The sequence below is a fragment of the Leuciscus leuciscus genome (assembly GCF_965113295.1).
Source record: "Leuciscus leuciscus genome assembly, chromosome: 12".
NCBI lineage: Eukaryota > Metazoa > Chordata > Actinopteri > Cypriniformes > Leuciscidae > Leuciscus > Leuciscus leuciscus.
In genome coordinates, this window is record NC_138736.1 from 19,106,103 (window position 1) to 19,128,391 (window position 22,289).

A 22,289-nucleotide genomic window follows, 5' to 3' on the forward strand; every position below is an offset into this window, starting at 1 on the left:
AAGGAACTACTAATAATTTGGATCAGTATTCTAAAGTGAATATCATGGGAACACATTATTAATGACTAAAGTGTTTCTAAATCCATCGGAAGGAATTACTATTCAAAATCTTACAAAAGTCTCAAAAGTTTACAATGACTTCAGTTAATATTGGGTAGTTATCATGTTTTTCACTTTGAAATACTGATCCAAATAATTACTAGTTATTTTAGAAGAATGTAGTAGCACTTGAATCTTTACTAGTAGGTTATCGTTACCTTTTATTATAAATTATGCATTATTCATGTTGAGTATGTACCTGTATACAGTAGTTCTCTGGGAGGTTTGAAAAAAATAGTTGTTACTGATTAGCTAACAGTGAACTACCACATTCAACTGAGCACTATTACTTACTAATTTGTTAATCAGAGTTTCTTGTTAGTAATAGTGCGTTACTCATTTGTTCCTGTGTAGTTATTCATTAATGAAGGAACAGTATTCTAAAGTGTTACCAGAAAAACATAACAGATTGACAAGTGTAATCACATTAAGATAAGAGGAGATACGGGGGTCCATGGCTCTACCATTGGATAAAGCATAATGGCTGCTGTAACTTGGATCAAGATATTTTTTATTAAATCTGAGAGCTGGATCACTCCTCCATAGGCTTCTATGGGATCGAAACTTGCTGGCCCAGAAAAGTTAGTAAAGACATCGTTAAAATAGTCCAAGTGACTACAGTGGCTCAACCATAAGTTTATCAAGCGATGAGAATACTTTTTGTGCGCAAAAAACAAAACAAAAATAACGACGTAATTCAACTGAGTTCACGTAGCGTAACAGCGCAGCGCTCCTGGGTTGTACGTCAGCACGTAGGCTCACTATTGGCCGACGCTGGTCGCTGTGTGTGAATAGTGTGTCACTATTGGCATGACGCTGGTCATGTGTGTGATGTGTGTGATGCGTGTGACACCGATGGGCTGTCGACTCATTAAATGATGAGCTATTTCTTAACAAAAGTGGTTTATTCAGCGTCATGGAGCCTCTCCTCCATTGACATAAAAAAAGTCCTCCTGTCTCCTTCCCTTTTTTCCAGGTAAGGTTGTAGGCTTGCCTTAAAGTGGCTTTGATTTGACGTTGGCGGTCACTGCTGAGAATGGAAATGAAGATCGCAGAATAAAGTCTAGAATTTGGGTCTCTTCCTTTGGATTACAGTGCACAAATACAATTTATTACTTTTGTAAATTTACAATTTGTCTTGTTTAACATTGTCATCCTTCAAAACGAGTTTGCAGCAGAAGTCACATAACAGAGTGAAATGTTATAATTTCATATCAAGTAGTGATAAACAAGGTCATTGATATGACAATTAAATACAATAGAATCAATATATCAATGTCATGATTTTAATATTTATAAATAATGATTTGTACACATTTGTACGTCTGCAAAGTTGTTCATAAGTAAATAATTACGTTTTAGTGCTATCAACATGTCAATATTGTACGTTTCAGTGTCTATGGAAATGTACATGTGGTATCATACTTTACATAAAATACAGAGGAAAACTTCTCATGAGGTCACATTGGACAATCAGTACCCATACAGCCAAAGAAGCAGAAAAAGTCAAAAGACAGACAAAGACTCTTTTTTTTTGTGTGTACAGATACGTGAAGTAATTATTGTGTAGACCGTTCTCTAAAACTGACTAATATCAGTAATTAGCATAAAACTCAGAGCTGATTGTGCTGATCCACATATATAGTTGGCAATGCAGCGTCTAACAGCATTGTGGTATCAGTATGAACTTAAAGTACACAAAGAACAGTGATGCTCAAAATCAGAATGAGCTTTATTCGCCAAGTGTGTACAAACATGCAATGAATTTGTTGTGGTTTTTCAGGAGCTCTGGGTACATACTTGCATACATATATGCATTATATAAACTATAGCATACATCTTTAAAAAGCTTTACTAAAGCAGTGCTTGAAGTGCAACATAGGGTCTGAGGGTCCTGGCACATTATGAGAGCTGACAGTACACAATAATACTTCCACTGACTGGTTTTAAAACTTCTACCTTATGGAAAAGATATCCGCCTACAGGTTTAGAATGGCATGCAGGTGAGCAAATGATGAAATAATGTTTCGGTGAACTATCTTTTTAAGCTGTTTTTAACCTAGAACATTCCTTTACCAAACAAATAAGCACCCAAAACACAACAAGAATAAAACCTACAAAGTGTTTTCACTAAAAATAGTTGAAACACAGTTCATCGACACACACACACATTGATTATGTGATGGACCTGTGTCTTTAGCATTGCTTGTGTTGACAGAGCTTGAAATACAAATGTTTTTGGTCATAATGTTTCTGCTTCTGAGGTTTGACAGACTTTCGGGAAGAGATAAGTGCCTTCTGACTGTCATGGCTCTGAGGTCAGTGTTTGAGACGCTGGTTTGAACCACAGTGCTTTACAAGATTTCAACTATGTGAGATGCTCCATACTCATCTCTGTGGAAGCCACCACAGTCTGGGTGGATCACTTCACACTTCACACACACACGTTGGGTTTTCATGTTTTATGAGGACTTTTCAATGACATGATTTTAAACTGTACAAACTGTATATTCTATCCCCTAACCCTCCCCTAAATCTACCCTTCAAAGAAAACTTTATTGCCATTTTTTACATTTCCAAAAAAGTATGATTTATAAGCTGTTTTTCTCATGGGCACACACACACACACACACACACACACACACACACACACACACACACACACACACACACACACACACACACACACACACACACACACACACACACACACACACACACACACACACACACACACACACACACACACACACACACACACACACTGAACGCTCCCTCCAATTGCATAGCAGTTTGATGGATGACATGACACTGATACACTCATATTTAAAGTCATATAAAGTTTTTATAATTATTTTTTTTTCAAAACTTATGTTAGTTGCTTTTTTTGTGCCAAAACATTAAACATAATTTTTTTTCATGTCCATTTTCCATCTCTCAGGATTAAACTGTCCGTAAGCTCTTAAATTGGATTGTAAAGTCATCACTAAAGGCTTAGTAACTACTAGCTAAACATTTTTTCTTAATTTAGTTGCAGCTCTTTTTTAAGTGATCCATTGTCACATAATATGGCATTTACTTTCAATCATATAATAGCATTCAAATTCATAAGCAGAGGTTGTGTTGAAACACTGTGCATTTTAGTTTATCATGTTCAGGTTCATTCCAACTTATTTTTGCCTCACGTAACTAGTGGCAATATATATATATATTTAAATTTAAATATGATACTTTAGCATGAAATGTAAACAACATTCAGAAACTGTATTTGAATTACAGTTTTTTTCGATTGCTAAACGACAGTGAGCACAACTGGAGTCACATGTGCTAAACTCTAACTACAGTCTGCACTACCAACAGTCACCTGAGCTAAACAGTTCACATCACCTGCAAAACTCATTCCAAGCAACACAACTCTTAACACATGACTCAAAACAGGCTCAGTGCATCCAAACACTACACACAACCCTCACTGAGATAACACACACTGTCACACAGAACACACTGAGAGGAAAAACACTAGCATCAAACACCAATACAGAAAATACAAACTTTTCATCTTTACAGTTTGAACAATTTCAGTGACTTCATACAAAGTAATATTTTCTTCAAAGAAAAGAGTGACATTCTTTCACATGATTTATTTACATTTTTAGAACATAACAATTCTTTAAGGTAAATGAAAATTAGCAGTTTGCTTCAATAGTCTGTAGTAATTTACGGAATTACAGTAATGAGAAAAAAAAGGTAGAAACTAAAAGTACAAACTGTAATTCGAACAAATAATTGAGGGGCTAATCCTGCCTCTCTCTAGCATCAGGCCACAGGTTTTCATCAACATCACATCTAATGTTCTCTCTTGCCATGCACCTGGGGAAGAACCTTCTGGAGTGCCTGATCCATCCCTGGCAGTCCTCTGGACTCGTGTCCTCACATCCGGCACGCATCCGCCCTCTCCCTGCCACCCTTCTCCCTCCACAAACCCGTCTTCCTTGTTCCATTTCCAAAATTAGTCTTTCTGAGCTCTATATATATATATTGTGTGTGTGTGTGTGTGTTCACTAACAAGTCTAAAACAAGACACCTGCTTATAGCCTTTTACCTGAAATTGCAGTCAGCAGTGTTTGAAAGGCACAAGGCTGAAATCTATTCTGTTTTGAATGTGTGGTTCACAGTTTTGACAGCAGTGTGTTAGCATTTGAACAAAGTGCTGTAAATCCACAGTGTTGTGCAGGTTGTGGTTAAAGTATGGGATAAGTGTGTAGAGTTTTGAAAACTGTTCAAGCAATGAAAAACGAACTAGAGTTTGGTCCACATGAACTGCTGCTGTGCAGACTGTAGTTAGAGTTTTGCACATGTGACTCCAGTTGTGCCCACTGTCATTTAGCAATCGAAAAAAACTGTAATGACATTTTCATTTCTGAAGTAATTTATTCATTTAATGTAAACAAATGTAAATGTAAAAATGATGTGTTTCTAAGCCATTGAAATCTGTCAGGTAAAAGAGGAAAGAAATTAATGCATTTCAATCAATCTGCTGTTTTATTCCAACTGTTGCTCCTGGTATTTGTGTAAATATTTAGTTTTATAGAATTTGTAGAGTTAATGGTACACGTAAGTTTAATGGTACAACTCAAATATGTTTAGTAGTAAGATCATTTTAATTTAGTGCTCCTTTACGTCGCAAGACTCACAAATACATTAAGGTTCCCTTTGTAAAGGGTTTATAAAGGTGTTTGTTAATGACCGATAAGTCATGTACAAATGCATTATAAATCGTTGATAAGCAGTTACAACTGCATGAATAAAAATGGCGACTTTAATGCAATACCTGCCAAATAGTGAGTCATTTTTAACTGACATGTTAAAATGCTTAAGATATAACTCACACGCAGCTGGTTTAACCGGCCCCTAGTGTTTAGAAATAATTAGTATCTATCCTACTTTCTCATTATAACCTCACCATGACTGCACGGGTTAAATTTCTGACCACTGCATCGGCATCATTGATGTGTAAATGTTTCAGGGTTTTGTCATCAGAAATCCAAGGATTTCAGAAGTCATTTCTGGCATTTAGTTTAATGGTCTTTTTGGACTGTGAAGGAAGTTTTAAGTTCTAAAAAAAATTGTTTCATAGCACATCAATCTCTTTATTTCAAATGATCAAGCTATATGAGATCTCTCACAATATAAGATATATAAGAGACTATTGCCCAGAGTCAAAGAAGGAATCTCACCTTGTCGGAACACATCATTGAGTGTGTTTACATGCAAGTTCCTAACCCTATTATGCTTAATAAGCAGACAATGCATGTGGTCAAAACGTGTTAACACGGTTTCCTTTATCTCAGTTAGGTCATAGACAGCTTAGGCATACACAGCTGATCGACACCTTACCCCGATTTCGCTTGGAGTGTAAACACATAAATCTGCTTTCTGTTGGCTTTTTAAAAAAAATTGTATTGTGCATGTGTGATGCATAACAGGAACACTGATTTAAGAGCATCTTGTAAAAAAAAAAAAAAAAAAAAAAAAAAAAAGGTCTTGTAAATTTGCATTGCATTGCCAGGTTTTTGGTTTGCATGTAAACAGGGACACCAGGTTAATTCATTAAACTAATTTTTGGGGAGTTATCAGTGTATCAGTGTGTATATAAACATGCTCAATCTCACTTTCTTTTTTTCCTCTTTCTCCCAGCCTTTCCTGACAGCCAGCACTACACAAAACCACACTGGATGGCAGACAGAACCATGGTGGCCAGAGAACCAGCCAAACCTCTCTGCTGGAGTTTCCCGGGGGTTAGGGAAACTTTTTTTCTTCAGAACTGTGCGTAAGATCTAACCCACGTTTGTGAATTCCAAATCTTGAGTGTATTCTGTTTAGTTTTAATGATAAGGATTGAGAAATTACACCCAGTTTACTTATGGGCTACACTTCTGATTGTACAAGCTCTCTGTGGCATTGCTTATGCGTCTACGCATGTGGTTGAAGTAAGACTAATCACTAAGTTTCTGTCTACGCGTGTGCATGTGTGTTTGCAAGCGAGCGGTCGGACCCCGCCCTGAGGGACAGACATTGCACTGCACTGCATCCATCATAAACATTTTTTCAAGATTTTTAAAGAAGCAATTTTAATATGCATGTGCTGTATGTGAGAGTTTATTGGGAATGCATGTGTCTTTGTGCGTGTCGGAGTGTGCTGTAGGACCCACCCAGGGGACAACAAAGCAGCACCTCGTTTCACATGAAAAGCTGGAGGCTCACAGGGAAGCGTGTGTGTGTGTGCGTGTACTGTCTTCCTCTATCTTTCTCCTCTCTCTACCCCCTACCCCAACAACCCTTCCAAATAAATAAGAATTTTTGATTACAGTAACAAGCCCATAAATTATGCAGGCCAGCAGCCGATGAAGAGCGTTTGAAAGACGGCCTGTTTTAACCTTTTCCTTCCACACTCGGTCTGTCTCTCTCTCAGGGCCGGGAAAAGATGCAAGTATGAGCCGGGGGGAAGCGTGTATGGAAGGAGAGGAAGCGATGGTGAGAACGAATTAAAGAAGGCCACTCAGGATAGATAAAGAGAGAAGATGTTATATTTCAGGAATGGGTCAAGTAGTAAGTCTATTAGTAAGGCTGACTATTATATCTGGATTTTGTATTCAATTTTGTGCAAGAAAATGTGTCCAACTGGATGATGTTCTTAAAATCAGCTCTAATTCAAAGCCTGAATCAGCTTACTTAAAGGACGTTCTTGTGCTGTTCCAAACCTGTATGTATGTCTTTCTTTCTTCTGCAAAGAACACAGATATTTTGAAAAAGGTTGGTAACCAAACATGTCATTGTAAACTTTAAAAAAACACTGAGGTATTTCTCAAAATGCCTCAATTTTATGTTTCACAAAAGAAAGTCAGTCAGATAGATTAGGAATGAGCTTGAATAAATGATTGCATCATTTTCATTTAAGGGCGAACTATCCCTTCAAAACAGTCATTCTGACAAACCCACCCAGTAAAATATGAATGTCTGTAGTATTGCGTATCCCTTGTTCATTCACATCATAGCATTAAACCTTGTGTAAGTGTGCTTGAGGACAGTGTGTCCTTTATGTGACAGTAGCTGTCAAGAATTTCAGCTTTAATCGTAAGATGTAGATATGTTGTAGATATTAAAGCTGTATTCAGTAGATATGGTGCTAATTCAAAATATTTTACATATAAAGAAATAGCCTATATTGTGTTTTTGTCAGGGATGTGTTGCAGCCTTTTTCCAACCTGAAACGTATGTCCCACGTGAATTGCATAAATCTGAGAAACATTTTTTTAGGGGTGTATCCTTATGACGGGACACTAGCATGTTAGCCAATAGGGTTCAAAGCGCCAAATGCGAGTTCTGAAGGTATATGCTATTTTTTGTGATAGCTTTCTAAGAAACAGACTGAAATTTAAGTCATTATTCACCTAAAATCTTCCACTTTCCTGTAGCTCCCAAATCTCATCCGTGCTTATTCGTGCAGTGAAAATGACAAATTCGAAACAACATCATAAATACTGACCAAATGTTCATATTTTGGAGCATAAATGCCTTTCATACAGTATACAAAGAAACTTGCCAATTTTAAATAACAGAGACTGCTGGGAGAATCAGACTCTAAGCACGGCAGTATCATAACCCCGCTTGCTAATTCATGTCTGTGTAACATGATATACATCTTACCACCCCTCCCCCTTTACAGAAACACACAAATGAAGACACCACACACCCAAGCATTTTCACACACACTAAGACACTTGAGGCAATTTGGCGCCTTCTCGAACCCCATTTGCCAGTACAAAGAGGCATTGTTAGTTAGTAATGTTAATGAGCTCAATATGCCCTCAACTGGAATGTGTGAAAGCAGAGGCCCAGGCTCTCTGTGTGTGTGCCCTCATTCCCACATTTTTAAAGGAGTTGCCACCCCCTCACTCACTCTCTGAACATGACTGGCATACAGACAGTCGGCGGAGGGGGCTGTCAGTGGAACGCAGGCTATAGCATGTGTTTGTGATGGTCATGCACATGGGCATTCATACCACAAGTACAGCACCTCCAGTCACTGATGTTCCATTGAACTTAAACACACTTAAGTACTGTATATGGTCAGTGGATCAGATACTTTCAGTCTACTTTTTATGTACTTCTCAGAAATATACTGGTTGCACAGCGGTTTCCCATCTGAGTGAATTGCATTTGTTGCTCTGTATAGTTTTGTTTTTAAACTCTATTTTCTATCTTTCCTGCCATTTATATTGCTTAATCTAATTTAATCATTACTATATATTATGATATTATCTAATATTGACTTTCACATTGATCTGACATCGCTGGCTTTAATCTAAATCGCTATCGCTAGCATTCCGCTAGCCTGTTAACCTGCCATCCGTGCTTGTCGACTTTGGCATTTGGCTTGCTTAGTTGGGGACACTTAATATTCAACAATATTATTGATTTGCCTGCATTGACTCCATTGTATGAGAACTGAACTGAGCTGGACGATGACATTACTGTTTTCTCCAGAGCGGCTGTATAGATAAATGAACAAAATTAATAACTTTTTTACAACAGAAATTAATCATCACTGAATTTTCTTAAGCTGGACTTTGACACGATTTTCTTCTAGATCTGCTGTACATCAGAAACAAACTTTGTTGCATTATTTTCCTGTTATCACTTTAAAGCGGCTTTGAAACAATCTGTATTGTAAAAAGCGCTATATAAATAAAGGTGACTTGACTTGACTTTATATACAGTACCTCTCAGTTACACTTAAGTATACTTGACTAATACTGACAGAAAAGTCTATATTTGGCAGATACTTGTACTCAATCTTTTGATCGAAATATACTTTAACGTATAATTATGTATTTTAAGTATTCTTGGCTTGTAGTTGTTTACTCTTTTGATTCAGTACCTTTTTCACATAGTTTTACATACTTATAACATCTTAAACTTTATGAACATTGTTTGAAAATATTGATATATAAAGAAAACAGATGTTGCTAATTTTTAGTGTCTGAATTTGTGTAGGCTGGTAGTGTACATAATTGACTTCAAATGTACTTCACTCTTTCCCCGCCATTGACTGAATTTTCCAACTATCCATGTTTTCACTGTTATACGGTATATTACGCATCTTCTGAAACAAAAAATGTGATAACATATTTCATTCCTTAATATTTATTATGCCACCAACAAAATGCATAATGTGTATCTTAACTGAACGTTATCGCGTGAACAACCAGTCAGCAACATAGTCACAGATGTAAGTCTAATGTACATAACTATAAACCTGTTTTATGATGTGCCATTTTCGTACTGATTTTGAATTGTGATTTTTACAAAGATTAATTTATTTAGATTCAGATTTATTTTATAATAATAATCAGATCACATGAAAACATATAAACAAATTCATACAAATTAGCTACCAATTAGTCAAATGTACAATAGTTACTAATTTCCAGAGTGTGTTGGTTAGTTGGGCTGTATTTGATTCACTGAAAGGAACCAACTCATTTGAGCAATTTATTCAGGAATCCAACTTCACTGGTTGCACTGTACATTTTTTATTCACTAAACCAGCTCATAAGAGTCATTCATAAGTATTACATTAATGCACTATCAGAATATTTTAGTACAGTATTCTGTCAGCATTGGTATACAAATGCACGTGTGAGTGTAACGTTCTGTAACGTATAGTCCACTGAAGGCAAGCAGAGTTGAAGTGAACCCAAGTGCAGTTTTATTTAAAAATGGTGACGGAGCAACCAGAATCAAATGATGACTTCACTTGAACTTAACATGACTTGACTAGAACAGACTTGGATATGAACCATAAACAAACTTGACAAACTCATCGACAGAGGGGTTACAAGAAACAAAGCTAGACCCAGAACAAAGGACTATATGAGGGCTATAAATACACATGGGCTGAATCCGAAATCGCCTCTATACCCTCAAATAGGGCATTATTTGAGGGGACAGCCATTTGTAGTGGTGTCCGATACCATAGTTGACGTTATCGAGTGCACTCATTCTATCCCACATTGCACCGCAATAAATAGTGTACCTGATGTAGGCTACACTTGATGTGCACCTGATCAACGGCTGTCAGAATTCACTCACTTGTTTTCATTCTCTCCTTCAAGTGAACTGTATTAGTGGACTAATGTAGAGGATAGGGATTGAGGGTTTAGGGGGCGATTTCGGATTCAGCCATGGAGAAAACACATAACACATGAGAGGAATCAAACAACAAGCCAATGACGATCAGAATAGAGAAACACATGACTAGAATAAATCTATAGGATTGTTTTACTTGAAGCGCTGCACAGACAGATTGGTGTATGACATCAAATTACCATGAGAGTGATTAGAGAGCAGACTCTTTATGCTTTTGCATCGCTCTAGCGGTACTTTGATTTCATACACCAATCGGTATGTGCAGCGCCGCTTTAAGTCGAACAAGCCTAATAACAAAACACATTGAGCAAAGATGCACATGACACGATCACATGAGGCACGGGAAACACATGAAATAACCAGGAACATGACATAACTATCATAGATATGACAATTACAAAATAAAATTAAACCTAAATGTGACATTTAGATCACACAGCAAGAATGTCATTTCAAGTCCAGTATTTTTTTCTAAATAAGATCCAGATTTTGCTTCCAAATGTCAAAAATCAAAACAAAACAACAATGGCAAAAAGCCTAAAATCACAGCACAATTAATGTACAATCAATTTACAAACTTTTTGAAGCATTGTGTATTTTTTGGGTGTATTAGATCTTCAATGGAGGGAAAGGAATCTCTTAGCTTTCAATAAAAATGTATCCATGTGTTTCAAAGATGAATGAAAGTCTTATAGGTTTGAAGCGATGGGTGAGTAAATGATGACAGCCTTTTCATTATTTTTTTTGGGGGGGTGAACTAACCCTTAAAGCAGTTAATCAGATGAAGGTGTCATGAAAGCCACCATTGCTGTTATCAATTTAGTTTGGCTCCGTAGTGGCTAAACAAGTGACAAACATGGGTTGCGTCCGAAACCTGATACATGCTGCCTTGGCAGGACGCATTCCTAAGTAGGAAGGCATCAAGGCACGTCCGAATGCAATGTAAGTTTCACTTCCTGTCTCCTGAGATAACTTAATCTGATAGATTTTCGAAGGCAGCATTGATGTATCCTTCGCTGTCTTTGATATCCCACAATCCTGTGCTTTCTATTCTGTGACAGTTGAGCTAGACAAATAAAGATGGCGTCTGAAAGTTGCGGCTGGTCATCAGCTTGTATGTAAATGTACATTTCTGATTCAACGTTTTCCACTTATGTCATTTAGCGAGAAATATATAGCATATATATTAAATATTCACTTAGTTTTCACCAAAGCTCTCTCTATTTTGCAGTAGATCATTAAACCGTTAGGCTGCCTCAGAAGTCTGTCCGAAATCAGTTTCGTGAGGTACCTTTGTGCACAGACGCTGCCTGCAAAGTCATTGCCTCATAGGGCAGCAAGGCAAAAAGTCAGGTTAAGTGTAAGATCTGCTGAAAAGAAAAGTACTCTTAGAGAGGAATCAGGTGCAGCATAATGCAGGTGAACTAAATTAAGTACTAAACCATCTCCTGCATTCTGAATTACTCAAAAGTAGTCTGAACATCCTTAGACTTTATTTAAACTATTCTGTCACACGGGGTTGGTGACAATATTCCAAAGAATCCAATATCTTTCATTGCTGCCCACTCTATTTGCCACAAGTTAAACTCTCTTTTTTTTATATACAATTTCCTTCTATTCTTGTGCATGCGGCTTTATTTCTTCCCTGCAATGCTCTCAGGCCCCAAAAATAATCCAAAAAAGTCTCTAGTTATGAAAGAATTTCTCTGTTCAAAGGGAATATCTGAAACCCTGAGCACTCAGTTCCGTCTGGCTTTGGTTTTAACTTTACGAGCGATCTTTCGTTCTGGTTTGGTCTTGTTTTCCTCTCCGAAACTTTCTCTCTCTACCCACTCTCTGTTTTCCAGCAGACACCCCTAGCCATTAAACCATTTTTTTTTTTTGCTCTGTTCGGCCAATTTATGTTGGTTAATTTAGCGTAAAACGAGGCAGCGGCCGAGGCAGTGGTAGCGGTGGAGGCCTTGTGCTAGATTCCGCGAGATGAGCGTCGTGTGTCTCGCGCTGTGCTGGGCCGCGGGTGGTCCGAGCACGGCAATCATCACACGCTGCATCAGCGGGAGACTGGACATCAGCACACACAGACACACACTCATGGGAGTTGGACATTTGGAGAAAAACAGAGATTTTAAGAAAAAGTAATAATTACAGTGTGCAGGATTGAGTCTTAATATAGCTACATGTTTGTAATGTCGCTGTAGATTCATCATGTGATTGTTGAAATTGCATGGCTATTATTTATATATGTACCTTCTCATTTATCCCCCTGTGCTGTGTTGTACCTTAATTTTAATGAATTATTTGCGTGTTTCCAGTCAGTCATTACTGTAAAATAAACACTAACTTGAAGAGGATGGTTTGAATTAGTCACTCTGAATTAGTTAATTTTGTATTATTTTGCGTTATTTATTAGCTGACTGTACATTATAGCACATACATGGCTACTTAAAGGGGTCATATAATGCCATTTTTGTACAAGCTAATATGATTCTTTAGGGTCTAAATTAAAAGTTTGTAATATACTTTAATTAAAAATTCTCATTAGTATTGTAAGAAAACACTCATTTTACCTGGTCATAAACAGCTCTGTTTTCAGCACGCTGTATAAGTGCATGTGTCTTTAAATGATAATGAGCTTTGCTCACCCCGCCCCTCTGTTCTGTGCGTACACTGTTTGTAACACAATAACATGTGTTATATAATAACATTAACATTAATATAAATATGAATATAAAGGTTAATAAAACGTTACACTCACTTCAGTTCTTCTGGAGGTGCAGCAGGAACACGAATAGTTGGTACTGATCCTTTTTTCAGGAGCAGCTTCTTAGCAAAAACAGCTTTACTGACCCTCGTTTGTAAAGCAGTCTGGTGTGTGAAATGATTCGCGCAAACATGAAAGCATTGACGTTGTGGGGAATATTCCATTCGAAAACAAACTCAGCCACTGCGTCTTCAGCGGTTCGGATTTATGAACATCAAAATGACTGCTGTGTTCCTTATTACACCCAAGAACAGAACACCACAGTCGCTTAGACGCCATTCTGCTCAGTGCTCCAGTTATCAACAATGACCGCGCCGGTCCGCGCGGGCTATGATTGACTACGTTTACATGCAGCCAATAACCCGTTCAAAACTGGGATATTAGCAATAACCCGGTCGCGCACGGCCATGTAAACACCGGCAAAAACCCGGATATGCTCATATCCCGGTTTTTAAAAACCCGGATATTATCCCTGGGGTACCCCTTTTCTAACCCGAATATTTGGTCATGTAAACGCGTATCGGCATATCCCCATCAAAAGGGACATTGATTTGTGTTCTGCGCATGTTCTATTCGCAAGGAATCTTGGTATTTTGAGTATAGACGGCGCATACAAAAACCCGCGTGCAGTATACCGGAAGTAAACAAGAAGTAGAGGTAAACATGGCGAGACGCAGCACAGCACCACACTTTTGGAGCGAGGAGGAAATCGCAAACAAAGGCGATCGCTATCTGCCCCGAACTATTCATTATCCGCGTGCTGCTGCTGTTGTTGTTGCCTTTGGATACAGGAAGAAGAATCGTAAATGACGCACATTGCGTCTTAACGTTGTCCGTACGTCCAGACGCTAACCGTGCGTCGCCGTTTACATCGGGATATTGCCAATTGATTACAAATTCCATGTATACAGGAGTAACTCTCTCTACTCACGCATGTAAACGGGTTATTCCGAATGTTTCAGAAACCCAAATAGTGACCTTAACCCGACCATAACCCGATATTTGACAGCATGTAAACGTAGTCATTGACAGCTCGCTCACGAGCAAGGGCAGGTCTGTGTTGAAACGTTCCTGTCAATCAACAATCGTGGGAGGGGCGTCGATTTTGTGACGTCACAAAATCGAACAGCTTGATTTGAGATGGGCGGAAACATATAAGAAGATAAAAAATAAAAATAAAAAAACTGATTGGATTTCTATCATTTTATGATGGTTGTGTACAGGCACTGCCAACACACATTTCAGTACAATCAACTTGTAAAAGTGCATGTACCATTATATGACCCCTTTAATAAATAAACACACTTGAAACATTATTTTAAGTTCAAATTAGATGATCAATATCTGTATAATACAACGCTTTATCAAAATTTCTTAAGTAATTACCATAACAATAATTGTTACCTGCACTTAGTAAATACCTCACATAGCCAATTCTTACTGTACTGCTGCTACCAATGCAAAAATCACCTGATACTTCCACTGATTCTATCACTTACATTAATATTGTATTGTGTGTATATATATTCCCTGACCCCCAAACCCCACTGTCTTTTGGTACTTATTTTTTTGAGGTTTTCCAAAGAGCCATGCAGTAAGTTACTATATGCATAAAATGTAAAATCACACTGGCTGGCAACGAGAATCGTTCCTCCACAGACACACAAGGGTCATTGTGTGTAGCTGGGGGCCACGGCTGGCACACAGCTGGGCACCTCATTTCCATTGGCTCCGCAGCAGCCCTCACAAAGGGCCCGCGGAAACGAAAGTGCACACATATGCGTATGTATGTGTGGTCAAAAATAAACTGTCACATTTACCCAAGAGTGTGTTTGCCGGCATGCACCAGAAGTCTCCTCAGAGGTCAGGACATCATGGTCCACTCACAAAATATTCAGCATCAAATTGACTGTAATTCCTTTGATCAGAATCACCAATCAGAACTACAGTTATTAGATCCTCAGAGTCTTCAAAGAGTGCTCTAACACACTTAAACAGATGAAGAGCAAGTCAAGCAAGTGTTCTGCTCTTCCTTGAAGAGACTTCACAAGTTCACAAGTGGCCGTGTGAATTTCAAGTCGAACTTGAGTTCACATTAACACTTCACACAGATGAGATTCAACCTTTATCTTGAAATGGTCATTATATTCCATGTTTCATTTATATGATTGTGTTTCTGAACCGCAGTTGCTACTCTTATTTACAAAGTGCATTTGGAAAAATATGGCAAGTGAAGTCCTTATGGTCTCTGGACCCTCTCCTCTTCACAAAGAGCTATATCAATTAATGCCAGTGGGAAAGGCTCATGCCAAGTGCCAAGAGTCTTAATGGAGACATGTGTAAGTCATTACCACAAACACATTGAGAGGGAAGCAGAGGGAGATGGAGGGTGGGCTATGTGTGGTGAGCTCATGCAAGCATTGCTTATTTCAGAACTTACACGCAGAACCTGCAGGAGAAGAAGCAGTAATGTAGAGTGACAGTAGATCTGGGCCTTAGAGTGCAGTGTGACCTTATTAATCTCCAGTCAAGATCAAGCCCACCTTCTGTGCCAGCATGTCCTATATCTGCAGTCTGTAAAGAGACCACTGGCCAAACTGACACGCTGTAGTAGAGGGTTTGTGTGACCCAGTGGTAAGTCTTTTTGGACATGGTACAATGGTATTTCTATGTTTTTTGTGAACATATAAACTTGGTACCAAGGAGATGGTATACTGTACATATACATATATATATATATATATATATATATATATATATATATATATATATATATATATATATATATACTGTATATATATATGGGAATAAAAAAATAAGATTTGAGAAAAAGAGATCACCAATAAAAATATTTTTTTAAAGGGATGTAATAATAACTATAAAGTTATTTATATCAATTTAACAGCCAGTGGTTGCTCTGCATTTCATTGTATGGATAAGACACACTGTGATATTTTGTTTCACAATTTAAAAGTACAACTTTTAATGACATGTGGATAGGTAGATGATCACTGACTTTTCAGTTTAAAGCAAATGTTCTGCAGAAGGTGTGACTTGGTTGGACTGACCTAATTTATACAATGTGTTAATGTGTGATTACTGTCAAAGCATTTTATACAACTACATTAAAGGCACACTATGCAGTTTCTGTTTTTCTCAAACAGCGACTCCTAGAATACTTGTATTTAACATTACTGTTGTAAATTCCACTCACGCAGAGCCGTCTCTGCACTCTTCCGACCGCATTTTCTTCGTCGACTCTGCCATGATTCATGTCTGAAATGCGTGCTAGTTTCTTCCATAGAGGCTGCTTCATATGTTGTTGATGTATGTGACGTCGTGCCGTAAAGCAAGTCGTGATTCTCGCGAGATCTTGCAAATATTGCATAGTGTGCCTTTAATACCAATTAATTACGATGAATATCAAACAAAAAATTTTAAGGAAACAATCCACTTGCCTAAAAAAATCTTAATTAGGCACATCACCTTTCGGTACTTCCTTGATTATTTGGACACTTTATATTATTTATATATATATATATATATATATATATATCAGTGCTGGGCGGTGCATTTCACACCTAGGTCTTCAGTGGTGCCATATCTGAATTAATCCATCTCTTAATATGCTTTTAATAGCGCACAAACTCTTTATAATTTGAGAACACAAGTCTACCTGATTGGGGCCTTGATTAAATTGTGTAGCAACTTGCGTAGTGTGCGTATAGGGCTGATCGGCTCTGTCGAGGAGGGAGAGAAACATGCATTTGTGGCTATTACATTGAAAAGCTATTAAATTTACAGGCATATATTTTAGTTTATGCAGTTCGCTATAGATGCGATTTGCTAGCTCTGACTACTAGTAATAGTACACGCACTGACCATCCAATCAAAGGACGTGAAAATGCAGACGTTATTGTTGGCTACGCCTGCTAGATGGCCCTGGTGCAGTCAAATCGAAATCTGATTGGCTGAATAAATCTGACTGATTATCCGATTGGTTAAAGCAACAGTTTCATTACCATTCATTTTAAGCTACAGGCGCCTCACTATTGATTCTGAAGGCCTCATGCAGATTTCTTTGACCCTGACAACACATGATGGCTGAAATATGATTGGATAAAAGCTCTAACATAAAAATCCACTACTGGAAGCAGCGCAACCAAGAGAAAAGCTATGGAATAAAGAGAATGTACTTTTGGGAATAATTTAATACACATTAATGGAAAAAATATATTAAAGCACAAGTCAGTGATTCTGATAGTGTTTAGCCCTGACGGTCCACCACTGATATACTGATCAGTATACTGATATATAGTGATATATACACTTTAACCATCTACTGGTTAAAGTGATTTTTATTTACTTGTAAAACTGCATTTTCCAAAATATGAGCAAAAATCTTACACTAAACCATCTCAAATTTGTTATTCCCATGAATGAAATTTAGAAATGTGGTCTTAGGTGAATTTTACATAATACAATTTTACGTTTTACAATTTTACATGAATTTGATCCTATTTATATACATTTTGTGGAGTAAAAATGGCCAAATGTGAAGTAAAAACATTAATAAACTGAGTAAAATTACATTTGTAAAAAAATAAAATAAAATAGTTATAAAATTACATTTTGTTGCCTGGGGTCTCTGAGACCCCAAACAGCCCGACTGTAAACCGCAAACGAACAGCGCACAAGGGTTAAAGTGGTGGAACATAGTGCAGAACAAAGTTATATCTATATAACAAAAAAACTAAAAACAAATAACAAAATGGCAAATAACAAAAATAACAGTGCATACAGACAATTTATGAACAGTAGAGATGTCATGATTTATTAACCTATTAACACAGTATACCCCATTTTCCCATGATATACTCACAAAGCATTTGCCCACCGGCAACTATAGTTGCTTGACTAAGTATACAAAAACTATAGATCTCTTGTAAGATTTGTTTTGTTTGGATGATTCTAGATGCCTTCACGATTATGTATGTATGTATGTATGTATGTGTATGTGTCAACAAAAAATAGATGAAAAAGACCTTTCTTTGGGAGGGTTTGCCTTCGCCATACTTCCTGGAAGTAAGGGTAGGAAGTTGACAGCCTCATGTGACAGGAAGGAAGTGAATACCTTTTTTTAAAAAAAATTTTTTTATCCTTTATTTGGTTGTTTGCTTGCATGTCATTGAGACATAAAACACGGATAACATCTAGAAAAATATTTACAAAAGGAAAATGACAACTATACACTGCGGCAACTATAGTTGCCGGTGGGCTTAAGACAAACCATTATTCTAAAATGTTACCAGTATGTTAAATAAATGTTTTAACATTTTAATTTTTAGTAAAATTGAATAAATACTGGTTTTAAAAGTATACTACAAGTTTTTTTTCCGTTTTTTTTTAAACAAGGGTCTACCATGTTTCCACCACAGTACTGGAATGACGACCCCTCTTCAAGTTCCTGTTTTGATCTGTGTATGTGTTTTAATTGGTGGTACTTATATAGAAACCAAAAGCGAGGGAAAAATATCCCGTTCCCATCTGTGTAAGATTCCATGAATATATGCGACTGCGTGTCTGTGAGTTTGTGTGTGTAAATACACTTGTGTTTGTAGGTCTCAGGACACCCAGGGCCAAAACAATGGGAAGGCGTCGCACGTCACATTGCTCCTATTGTTCCCGGGTCCTCCTTTTCTCTCTAGCTCTCTCCTCCACACTCTCGTGTCTAGCCTTGGGAGTCTGTCTGACAACGGCAGCCTGTAATTGGACAGACACTGGATTCCTTAGTTGGGTGTGTGTGTGTGAGGGGTAGTGCAGCCCTTGTAGACACTTTGGAGCCGGTCACAGCACTGCGATTATAGTGGCAGGGGAGAACGCGGCTAGATGTCTCCCAGCAGCCCCGTCTGTAAATCATGTCACATACTAGTGAGTCTCTCCATCTCTGCCTCCAACCTTCCTTTAAGCCAACCCTCTGCTCCTCTCTTTTCACCCTGCACTTCCTGTCCCTCTGTGTCCTCCAACCACAGTCACTTCAGGCCAGTGTAGAAGCAAGAACAATAAGGAATAAAGGAATAGTTCACACTAAAATGAAAATTGCCATCATTTACTAATGTCATTCCAATGCCATGAATGAGTACTGTGAATACAAAAGGAAGTTTTGAAAAATGTTCACAGTGTTCCATAGAAGGAAAGCAAAAAAAAAAAAAAACTGCATTAAAGCACCATAAATGTAGACTCTATGTCTATGATGATGTCTGTATGATGCATTTAATTCAAACCATATTTAATTAAGGCTTTTATTCACATAAAAACATTCATCAATGCACATACATAGAGCAGATCAAATATGATAATAGCTTGCTTGAAATAAAAGAACTAGCAAGGTTTGTGCTCATGTCACACAAGCATGTTTGCACTTCTGATTCTGAGAAATCTCCCACTAAAAATATGTAAATATAAAAAAAATATTAATGTGTGTTTCAGAACGTCTTGGATTTGGAACAAAATGAAGATGACTAAATGATAGAATTGTCATTTTTAGTAAATTACCCTTTACTCCCTTTAATCAGTATTTTTCAGTATCATCAGTATCCCTCTTTGTCAGAAAAAAAAAATCTAACTTAAAAAAATCTACATTCTATATTTGAACAATCAATATAATAAATTATTGAATAAATATAGAAAATATATAGAATAATATGTTGTGTTAATATTTTGCAATATATTGAATAATACATAAGGAATTGCCACTTTTCATTTATTGAAAAATATGTAATATTTAATGTAATTAAATTAACATATTTAGTATGTAATTTAATTTTCAATAATATATATATATATATATATATATATATATATATATATATATATATATAGATAGATAGATAGATAGATAGATAGATAGATAGATAGATATCCATGTATGTATATTTATATTAGATACATTTATCTAATTTGCCATTTTAAATTGTGCAAAAAATTTCAAAATCTTTATGTTTTCAGTAAACACTTTTTACCATAACACATATTTTCATATGAAATGTGTAACTGTGCAAATATATATATATAGGCTATATATATATATATATATATATATATATATATATATATAAGTGAGATAAAGGTTTATGAATGTGTTCAGCTTTGTGTGAAGCAATGTGTTAACCCGTGAAAGAGAAATTAATTAATTGAGTGCTTCAAAAAAGCTATTACTTTCAAAAATATATATAGTGCAGTTTTTGTCTTGACTGAAAAATTGTTTCCCATATATGGAAATGGGTTATGTAATATATTGCATTTTATTTACCAGTATTCACATATATATTTTGTTTCATAAGGGAAGGGGTAAGAAAAATATATTTCATTCATCAAATTTTAATATCTTACAAAAAAGTAAATCAATCTTGTTTTACAGATGCTTGAATATTTTTCTGAAAACCAGACTATTTTGATGAATTACTAATGCAGAAAATGATTTTTTGCAGTGTAAATTTGATTCACGGTTCAAAACACAGCGTTGGGATTGACATGCAACCAAAGGCAACACTGACATCATCAAACCTGGCATGAGACTTGGCATCTTCACACTTAATAAAGTCACATGGGTTTGGATTGACATAAGGATGAGTAAATTGTAATGTATTCATTTGAATGCACTATTCATTCAATAAAAGGGATACACCTGCAGTAGGCCGTTAAGACGGTTATAACCCATTATGTGTTATTTTGAGCAACGTTTATGCTATTGTTTTTTTACAACTGATATGCCATCTGGCTAAATCTCACTATTATGCTTGAGATGTTTAGATTATTGATTCATTCATACGCTTGCCAGTTACATGCACCAAAACTGTGTCAAGTCAGTTGACCTGACCGTCATGCGATGTTATGTAAGCATGTATAAAACAATAGTGCCAGTGTTGGGAAGCCACTGTTAGGAGCGAAGAGTTTACTTCACAGGACCTATTTAGCCTCTGAAACTAGCGTTAGATTGACAACCAGTGCTAATGCAAGAAAACAAGTCCATTGCGGCCTGTTTCCACATGTTGTTGCGTGCATTTGTAGCCTGGGCACTAGTTCATTCCCGTCTTGTTAGCATGCCCAAAGTTCTTCTCCCCTCGCCAAGCATAAGGTCACCAGAGACCCGGCGCATGGCGCAGCGAGACGGGCGCATAGGACTGCCCGAAATTAGCATTCACCCTTTCCCCATGATCGCTAAATATTTCAACACTTCCAGCTGCTTGAAGTTAGAGCCCATCACTCAGGAGATGGAACTATAGAGAGAGGCAGAGAGAGTGAGACAGCCATCTTCCTGCGTGAGTGCTGCGCCTCATGTGTATCTCTTCACTTATTCATGTGTTTATTTATTATTTCATCGGCGGCGCTGCTCTCCCCCCACCATCCTCCATCTTTGTCTGAGAAGAGATGTAGAGAGAGAGAGAGAGAGTAAAGAGAGAGCAGTCATTAATTCATTAAAGAAGCCCTTGCCTGCCTGTCTATCTCTTCTTCCCTCCCTTCCTGTCTTTTTCTCTCTTCCTCTGTCAGTACCCCTCCTTCTTAACCCATTTCCTCTTCTTTCCCTCTTGCCTCTTTCCTTTACTTATGTGTTCTGTTCTTTCATTGATATGGTTGACACCTTTTCTTGTTCCCTAAGCGTTTCCTGACTGCCTCTTTCTGTTTGTTGTTTTCTTTTTCTCACACCATTTATACATGGTATATTAAGATCCATCTCGGGTGATTCAGTCGCAAGTGGTCAGGAGGTGTCCATGTGATCCAAAACAGATCTGATCACTGAATCGCATTCAGAGAAAGTCAGAAACGCTTGTGGCCACATTGCATTTCTAATGTAAATGCTAATGATGCGACAATGACAGATGCCCTTTCTATTTCTGACGTAGCAAATGGATTCAGAACTTTCGCTTTTACACATTCAGTGTAGACAGTGTAGACTTGGTTCTATCTATCAAATGATAATTAGATTTTAAATTGTGGGAGTGGCACTCAAAAAAAATTAAGTTTTCAGTCAAGGGGCGGGGATTAACCAGAAAAAATTATGAGGAAAGTACAGCATATGTCACCAGAGAGAAGCCTGTCGTTTTCACTGGAAGTTAGTAAAGTCAAAAAAAAAAAGAAAAAAAAAAAATTGCCAATTAAACATATACACAGATTAATTATTCACAATAGGATCTGTAAGATACATTTACAAAATAGC